General features: G+C 37.4%; 1 protein-coding gene across 1 annotated transcript in view; it reads left to right on the top strand.

Annotated features, from left to right (window-relative positions):
• The first annotated feature begins 6,142 nt into the window (after positions 1 to 6,142).
• Poxn (paired box pox-neuro) overlaps positions 6,143 to 9,604 on the top strand; it is a 42,883-nt gene continuing 39,421 nt past the window's right edge. The window contains exon 1 of the mRNA XM_028303010.1: positions 6,143 to 6,440. The gene's annotated coding sequence lies outside the window, so the exon portion shown is untranslated. The remainder of the gene's footprint in view (positions 6,441 to 9,604) is intronic.

Below are 9,604 nucleotides of genomic sequence, written 5' to 3'. Positions count from 1 at the left end.
TTTAGTATGGATGGGCATTTTACCTTTTGTTGGTTCAGGTTGATAAAGCTCCTTTCAGTTGAAATTGCCTGTCGATGGTCCATAGGTAATACCTACATAAACCTTTACTATTTACTCTTTATTCTTATTGTTTTTGATTAGGTATTAAAAGATCAAGTAAATTTTAAACCTACTATAGGTCAATGTATGTAGGTATGTAACAACAGTAGTAGTTTTCCGTTTCAACTTTTTGCCTACACATAGGTAACGTTATAAAGCTTTCGCATTCATAAAATGAAGCCATAAAAACAAATATAATGAGATTACTCGCGTACTATTAACATGAGTCGAATGAAAATATTAAATTACGCATTATTAAGCAAATCTAATTCACACCGACATCCCACCACCCCAATTACATGGTAAGGGCCATTAAGCCGAGCGCTCTAAAGGACAGAGAAATAAAAACATAAACCCATACCCGGCTGGACCAGTTTTCTGCATTTTATTGCTGTATTACAATTTTACTCCATAAAAATTATTTTTATGTCCCCGGAAAGTATTACCCTTAATAACCATAGAAAATTGTAATTCAATTAAAGGATTCTTGCCAATTACGAGCGTTTTCTATCAAAATGTTAATAAAAACATAATGGGATGCGAATTCAAACCGCTAGGAAGTTGTCTATGGGCCCCGCCTTCGCATCGAAGTGGAAGCGGCGAGGCACGCCCATCTCGCTTACTCTGAAGCGACTAGCAACACTATCTCTTTCCTGCGGCTTATCATGGCGCGCGATACAAGAAGGTTCAAAGTAAATAGGTTTTATTTGTTTGGATGAGTTTTAATACCGTTCCATTTCTTACCACCCTGGTGGTTTATAAACAGCATAATTTCTTATTCGTTCATTTCAACACCTATGCTGAAGTATTTAAAATTGCTTTAACGAAAATAAATTCGTCAAAAATTTACAGCATTTTTTGAAACGAGCGTATTAGCGTTTTATTATCTGCGGTGTGTACTTAAAAAAATAAAGTTGTAAAGCAAGAAGTAAGTACTGAAACAATGACTCATTTTGGGCAATTTTTTGGACGTTAATTCGTACGAGTGGCGGATAAGGAAAGTTGTTAAAATGGCAATTTTTTTTGTTATTTTCGTTGTAATTGCTACTTGAGACGGAAGGCAGATGCGTATGCGTGTGACTTCTTTTCAAATTTTACGTGCACAATTAGTGTGACCACGAAATGTAAGGAGATTCATAATCGCGGAAATATGAACGTTATATTTTCAGTGATGAGCTTTTGAAAGTTTTCTGTAAAGCGACCTTAACCTTTAACTGGTGGTGACAAGCGGTCTCACAGGCCGGGCGGCGTCAGTGAAACATCGTTTCACCCCCTTCACCGTACTTCCTATGTTTCACCGCTTCAGTAGCTTCGAGTTTAGTTGTGTCTACGCCGTAGATAAGGATATTTGCATCATTCAGCTCCAAATCGACAAGTTACATCGATGTAAAGTTCATCAGCGGTCTCTCAGACCGCATGTCACCAGTTACGTGACATTTTTTTCATACAGTTTTTTCGTATTTTTACAGTTTTTACTTGCAATTTATACTTAAATAACTCCAAAAAAGAAGCGTAGGATCATTAGTTGAGAACATAGTGCCATACTTTATGAAACAACTTGAAAATTCGAGATTTGAAAAATATCTGGAAAAGGAAGACGCAATTGGGTCGGAAGCCGAATATTTTCGTGAAAACATCGTTCTGGAGCAAAATGACCATGATTCGGAAGCCGAAGAAAGTGTTTTTGAAGATAAAGGACCAATTGACGAGAATCAGTCAGAAAGTGAAAATGACGGTCCACCTTTATGCCAAACAATAAATGCCCTGACAGCCAATAAAAAATACGAAAGTTTCACCACTGCCAGTTTTCTAAATGATAGGTTACCTACGTGTGATATGTTTTTTTAAATTGGTTATTATTTAAACTATAATAAAAAATACAAATTTTGTTATAATTTGTTGATTTAAATTTATTTGTTTGCGATTATCGATCTCATCTCTAGTTTTTTGATTTTTATTACTACATATAATTTAACAGCAAGTTCTGCATTAAAAATTATATTTAGAGTTTATTATTTCATTTTAATTTAATTCTTTTATATGCTAATAATCTGTTTTTAAAGATTGTGGTATGCTACCTTGCCTAGTTTCTATGCTACAGTCTTGATACGGTAGCGGCCTCTCAGACCGTACGTCACCAGTTACGTTACACAAAAACCATGTCACCAGTTAAAGGTTAAAAGTGACGTTATTCATATTTGAGATCATTTTCTTTAAGTTTTGTCTTTTGTTTTCTTGGCTGAAACCTTAGATTAATAAAGCCTTACATTAATAACTGACAACGCCACTCTTGTGGCGGAGTTTTGGGCTGACACTGTGTAGGTTTGTTGTCGACACGAAAAGAAGAAGAAGAATAAAGCCTAGATTGATGGTCTTCTTATTTATAAACTCTTCGTCAAAAGTGAGGCAAAAATCTTATGTCATTACTGTCAAATCTTATGTCATTACTGTCCAGCTCCTTACTGCTACCTTTGTGAGATCGTCTGTCCACCTTGTAGGTGGACGTCGCAGGCCACTTTTTCCGAATTTCTATATTTTATCATATTCTGACGTCTTTCTCAAACGTTCTTTCGCCCCAAGTCCGCAGTTTTCGTGTTAACCAAGCAGTGTCCAGTAATTCCCCTATAATTAGAGGGTGCGCAGTCGGGTGCGCCGATCGCAGATAGACGCATGTCTCCGAGGTGCGCACCTTGTCCTAACATGACGAAATGTCCTTTAACCGTTTTTGATGACTTCAAATTAAGGACAAGGAAATTGGGGAACCTAGGAAAATTAATTTCCTTTGCCCTAATACACGTCGAAATGTCCTTTAACCGTTTTTGAAGACTTCTTTAGGACAAGTAAGTTGAAATCTAGGAAAATTAATTTCTTTTGCCCTAATAGTACATGAAGAAATATCCTTTAACCGTTTTTGAGGAGTTTAAATGAAGGACAAGATGTTGGGATATTTATGAAAATGAATTTTCCTTGTCCTAATACAATACAAAGGCTAATCTAGCCCTACAAGAAAGAAGCAAAGCCTTTAACCTTGTATTTAGAACAAGAAAAAGAATCGAGCTTTCCAATTACATTTAAATAGTTGTCCATATATTTACACAAAAAAATCTCGAAAATGCTCATTTAGTCAGCGTAAAGACCGATTAAAAGATTCAGATTACAGTGGGTGAGAGACATGCTGTGTAACGTATTTAAGCTTAAATTAAGCTTTTTAACCACCAACTAGGAGACTTGTTGTTTGACACGCGATCTATCACGATCAACTGAAAAATCTATGATTGCTTATTCACCACATTAGCCACCTGTGCTTTGAGTGGCTTATCTACCTGTTCAGCCTTAAACACGATAATGGTTTAACTCTTCAAGCACCAGCGAATCGAGACACAATATAAATCAATTATTAACGCAGTCTCATGCGACCACTTAGGGTTCCACGTGTTAAGAATCTATCTCATAAATAAAAGGGCTAGGTGTTTCACCAACCCGCCATAATAAATAAACATTACCAGGAATAGCGAATTACCCGAACATTTAGGAGCCACCCTAGTCGCAGCACAATTAAATGGTATTATCTAACAATCAAACACATAGACGGCAATAACGCTCGGTGAATACGTGCGTAATAAGTGAGTGCACTGTTTAAACACCAGAACTGCCGTCACACTGCCCAGGGGTGTGGGTTAGAGTGGAAGATGTTAGAGTAAGAAAATTCAAGGCTCAAGGTCACCCAAAGGGCGATGGAGCGTGCTATGCTCGAAGTTTCCCTGCGTGATCGAATCAGAAATGAGGAGATCCGTAGGAGAACCAGAGAGACTGACATAGCCCGCACAATCGCTAAATCAAGTAGCAGTGGGCAGGGCACATAGCTCGTAGAGCTGATGGCCGCTGGGGCAGGAAAGTTCTTGAGTGGCAACCACGAGCCGGAAGACGTAGCGTGTGCAGGCCTCCCACTAGTTGGACCGACGATCTGGTGAAGGTCACGGGAGATGCCTGGTTGCGAGCGGCGCAGGAAATCCTTGGGGTGGTCTTTGTCCAGCAGTGGACGTCTTTCGGCTGAAACGAACGAACGAAGAAAATTCATTATATTGATGACGTATATTTGAAGCAACGCTCTAGTGAAGGTCACGAAAAGTATCTGGACGCAGGACTATTCTTAGTGGAGGCCTTTGTCTAGCTGTGGCCGTATTACTGGGACAATCAAAGTGCTCTTTGAAACGATTGGCTACAGAAGAGCCCTTTTACTCGTCCCTAAGTAATTTTGGTCTTACCACTTCATCGAGACCATAATATAATAATCAAGGACGGTTTCAAAAAAGTTTAACTCAGTTACTACAGTCAGCTATCTAATTGGATACCTAGATAATAACACCATAAATCAACTAACATACTTTCTATAAACTGCCAAAACGTGATCCCCGATAGAATTTGAATAGCACTGAGAACCCATAGCGTCAGTATTTTATTATTTATCATCATCATCATCATCTCAGCCATAGGACGTCCACTGCTAAACATAGGCCTCCCAGAATGCTTTCCATGTTGCCCGGTTGGTAGCGGCCTGCGTCCATTTCAATTAAGTATTAAATTTTAAGGCAAACTACAAATCCAGTCTTGGTTTTCAGGGCTAAGATGAAGTATGTTTTACAGAAGGTATCTCAAAGTTTTAAGACTTTATTTAGTTTTAGTTTTGTCATAATTTTCAAAGTTATTAAGTTAAGGTTTGTAGTGTCTACTACATACCTATAAAAATAAAAATCGCGATTTCCTATGTTTTAGGGCAATAAAACAAACAGACAGACGGGTGTGTCTCCCATGACGGGCGCACTTCGCTCGGGTGTTAGCGGTCGCAAACTGTATACATATTACATACACATACATAATATACGAATACATGCAGGACGCGATGCTATCGGCGTAAGATGGGTGACATTTTGTGCTAATGATGTCCTGAAAACATTACCATTCCGACTGCAGGCGAGCAAAAAGCGAAAACATATGAAACTTTACTTGAATGAAAGTTTTTATTATTAAACTTATTTAAGTTGTACGGGATAATTAATTGTAGTGGGTGGGATAACTAAATAGCGGAGTAACTGAATAGTAAGATAAGCTTCAGCTGATGAGAGCAAAAGCTTGTATCATAGATTTGTTTCAGAGAGCACAAAGTTTGAACGGGAATACTTTTGTTTGTAGAGGAATTGAGAGTAAATACTAAATGTAGTCATACTAGTCATAGTCATAAATGTTTATTGCATCATGTTGGTATATTAGGATCTTAAGTAATTTGAATTAAAACTACAGGATAAGTATAGTATGCAAGTATTTTCATTGTTTTTCTGTTTTTGTTATTTTCAATTATAGGTGGTTCAAAATTGTTTTTGAAATTAAATTATTTTATTCTTCTTAACAGAACTTTAAAAAAACTTTCGATACTATTGGAAACGCTCTTAGCTTGAAAGCTCTTCGTTTCGTTTTTATCATAGTTCAAGCAAAAAGCTTTTTCGATTATAAATAGTTATCTAAATATCTTATAAAAGATAAGGATAAGAGGATAACGATAGAGTTCTTTAGGGTTTCATTCCTCCGACTAAATATCAACTAGCAAAAATAAATTCCACTCTACAATTTCGCTAGCGCCATTTCTTGTCCTCAGCTCTATCTATACATCCGCATTCGTATCTTATCTATTTAACAGTCCTTAGCTTCCCGCCCCGCGGAATACCAGATACATTGTACCCATCAAAAATTACCGACTCTACTCTCTTCCGTAGTTAAAAATAAAGTTTATAATTGAATAAACGGAACGCATTCACGGTTTTGAAAATTGACAATTTAAAGAAGATCCTCGGATGGGCAGGGAATCCCCCTTTAAAGAACGATATTTGGTTTGAGCGGGAGGGGGCAAGGGGATCAAGTTATGCTGGTGGAACTAGTAGGTATGAGGGAAGTGTGAAGAGCTAAGAGGTGTATCGTCCCCACCGTTCCGTTCCGATGTAGGCGGGGCCCGGGCCGACACGCTAACTCACGGTTACAACCGCGCCACGCACCGCGAAGGGCTTACGCGGACTCGGAACGGAACGCACGGTTTTGAATTTCGAAAACGTTTCGCCGCGCCTTTTGTTTTTTTTTTCTGTGCATGCCAGTGATACGCTACTGATTTTTAAATAAGTTTGAATTTATAATTTCGAGTGTTTTTAAGAACTTTTTGACTTACGTGGACTCTAAAAAGTTTTGATTAACTTTGCAAGTGACGATCATGACTTTATTGAGTTGAATAATGATAATTTATGCAAACTTTGAGGTTGCGTAATTTTCAATAAGTTGCAGATATTTTAATCTCCTAGGTGAGTTTCAAAATTTATTTTCTTCTATCATTTTAATTAGAATACATCATCAATATGCTAAAATAATGTTATAAGAATGGAGTTGAAAACCTATAAGTAGTTTTTTTATGTTTTAAAGAATTATTTTCAACATGCAACGAAAGACATCAACGCACGAGTTTCATCTTTCAAGTTAACTTTTCATATTCTTCTTTTTGTTGACTGACAACTAACTGAGATCGTAGCCCTGGTCAGACAAGACCTTACCAACACCCTGGAGTCAGTTAACTCACAAGATGTGGCTCAATCTTACCCAGTTCAAAAGCTCCGAAGTACAGTATAATTTTAACCGTCCTAAGTATAAAACTAGACAAATGAAGTTCTAGGTATTACAATTTTTCTAAATATATCTATCCCATTTAGAAATCTTCCTTTGGATCCTCCGGCGCGATAGTAAATGAATTAATTTCTAATTAGAAACGAATAAGAAAGTTACAATGATAGGTACTTAAATTAAAAATAATATAAACTGCCCGGAATCAGGGCCGGATTAACCATCTCGGGGCCCCTAGGCACAACTCGTTTCGGGCCCCCCCCTTTTTCATACCACAACAACGCAATTTGGAAATTTTTACTGTCTACATTACGAAATTGAATGAAGGTACCATCATTATCAACAACAGGCTTTAGTAAAAACATTGCAAAGGTATACTTCTAATTTTTTTAGATACAAAATCGTTTAAAACTTCTTGAAAATTGACCTTTTCTGAAACATCATCTTTAATTATGTTTTTTATTTTTCATTTTTTAATCGGGAGTGCTGGGCCCCTGGTCATAGTGGGCCCCTAGGCACTGGCCTAAAGTGCCTTATGGATAATACGGCACTGCCCGGAATTAAATCGGACTTCTAAAAATAATTTAAAAAGTTACTTTGTTCCACCTCAGTAGAGTTAATTTCTATCTTAATAATTGTATCTTTAGATGTGCCGATTTTTTTAAACATAGCAAGTTGGAAGATGCTAGCAAGAACGACAGTAAAAACTCATAAAGTAATCGAAAGACCTGAACAAGCGTTAAGGAGTAATGCCGCAGTAAAGCAATTTAACTGAATTAAACATCTTATTGACTTACTTTGACTTATGGTCCTATGTCCCCTAGATGGGGCAGTGGGCGTCCACAACAGTCCTCCATCGCGTTCGGTCTTGAGCTATGCGTTTGATCTCGCTCCAAATCTTGCCGATCTTCTTCGCCTCGTCTGCCACAGTGCGCCGCCAAGTTTGCTAGCAACCGTCCGAAAAAAAACATCTTATTAGGTACTAGCGGCCGCCATTCCTGTTCCCGTGGGAATTCTTAAGTATACTATAACCTGCCCAGGAGTATGAAGAATAATTGTACCAAGTTTCGTTAAAATCCGTCGAGTAGTTTTTGTTTCTTTATGGAACATACAGACGGACAGACAGACAGACAAAAATTTTACTGATTGCATTTTTGGCATCAGTATCGATCACTAATCACCCCCTGATAATTATTTTGTAAATATATTTCATGTACAGAATTGACCTCTCTACAGATTTATTATAAGTATAGATAGATTTATTTATTTATGAAGGTGGATTTATTCGTCCATATGAATCTCTGTTTGATATTTTAGGCAAAACGGTATTTTTATCGAGATCTACTAGGATGAAGTCGCGGGCCAAAGTAGGCAGTGGGTATACAATTTTCTTTCTAAGTTCCTGTCCCATCAATTACCTAGTCCAGAACTAAGTAAAGCTTAGTATTAATTAGGTACAATTGCGTGTAGATTACAGGTAAGGATAACATTAAAGAAAAAGTATTTAATTTTAAGTCCTCGACTCTAGATATTATAGAAAAGCTCGAAATTTTCAGGTTGCCGTCAAAAAGCTCTTGTATACTATGTACTAGCTGTGCCCGCGACTTCGTACGCGTGAAAATAGTTTTTGAATAATATTTCCCGTTTTTGCAACATTTTTCTTTACTGCTCCATCCCTATTGGTTGTAGAGGGTGATGTTATATAGCCTAAAGCCTTCCTCAACAAATCGGCTATCCAAGTACCTATCCAACACAAAAATATTTTTTCAAATCGGGCCAGCAGTTCCTGAGATTATCGCGTTCAAACAAACTCTTCAGTTTTATAATATTAGTATAGATAAACCTTCCCTCTCAAGCCGAATAGATAGATAGGTGAGTAGGTTATTTAAAATTTAGGTGTGGACCAAACCTATGGATTCCACCCCCTTATGAGTGGTATATGGTCCTCAAAACTATCACCTGGCTTTGGCTTAACACCTTACAGGAAACATCCTGTATGTATATTAAGAGTTCAAAGCTGCCTGTGCTTCCAAAATAAAAATAAAAAATAGAAATTTGCCTTTATTCAACCTTAGATATAACTTTATAACGTGTAACTTTTTACAATCTGAGTCTCAAGTAGCGAAACCGTCACGCTGGCTCCCACCGTGGGATCTATTGTATGTAATAACAAAACTACGCTTCCTATACGGTAGGGTTGCCATCTACAAAAAATATTTTGAATAAAGCTTTCAATCCCGCTAAAACTATAGGATAGTCAGTGCATGAGGTATGGGAGCGGCACGGGAGGGTGTTATTGAGACGTCACACGTTAATGAGAATTCAGATTTCTTTCAAATAATTTGTATGCTCTGTCATGTCATAATATGTCAATGTCATCCCTCTCGTGCCAATTCTTTATCCCAAGCACTGAGTAAGTTAAGTTAAGAACTTTATTGCAAACTTTCATGCTGAAAACATAACCCCCTTACTGAAAATATACCCATTGTTACGAGTAATAAAAGTTGCACGCGCGTTGAAACCTAATTAAAAGTGACGATTAGTATGAAAATGTCGTTTCGAAACATACGTAACTGCTTTTTTATTAGTCGGGTAGGAAATATTTCCAATATTTCCTTTTTGTAAAGAATATTAGTGTATTGCACAGCTCTATTATTACCTGTGTCACTCCGGACGCTCTCGGACGCATTTCTAATTAGATGTCCGGGAATCCCGGACCAGTGGCAACCCTACAAAGCAACAGCCGTTTGATAGACCACGCGATTGTTTCAGGGTCTGGTTATGATTACTAGTATTTTTATAAACTTATTTTATAAGTTAGAAGCGGTAGCGAGTATATTAGGATCAAAGT

The sequence above is a fragment of the Ostrinia furnacalis genome, unplaced genomic scaffold (assembly GCF_004193835.3).
Source record: "Ostrinia furnacalis isolate ACB-3 unplaced genomic scaffold, ASM419383v2 OfSCF1172, whole genome shotgun sequence".
Classification (NCBI taxonomy): domain Eukaryota; kingdom Metazoa; phylum Arthropoda; class Insecta; order Lepidoptera; family Crambidae; genus Ostrinia; species Ostrinia furnacalis.
Note: the sequence above shows the minus strand (reverse complement) of the source record. Positions and strands in the feature narration are given on the sequence as shown.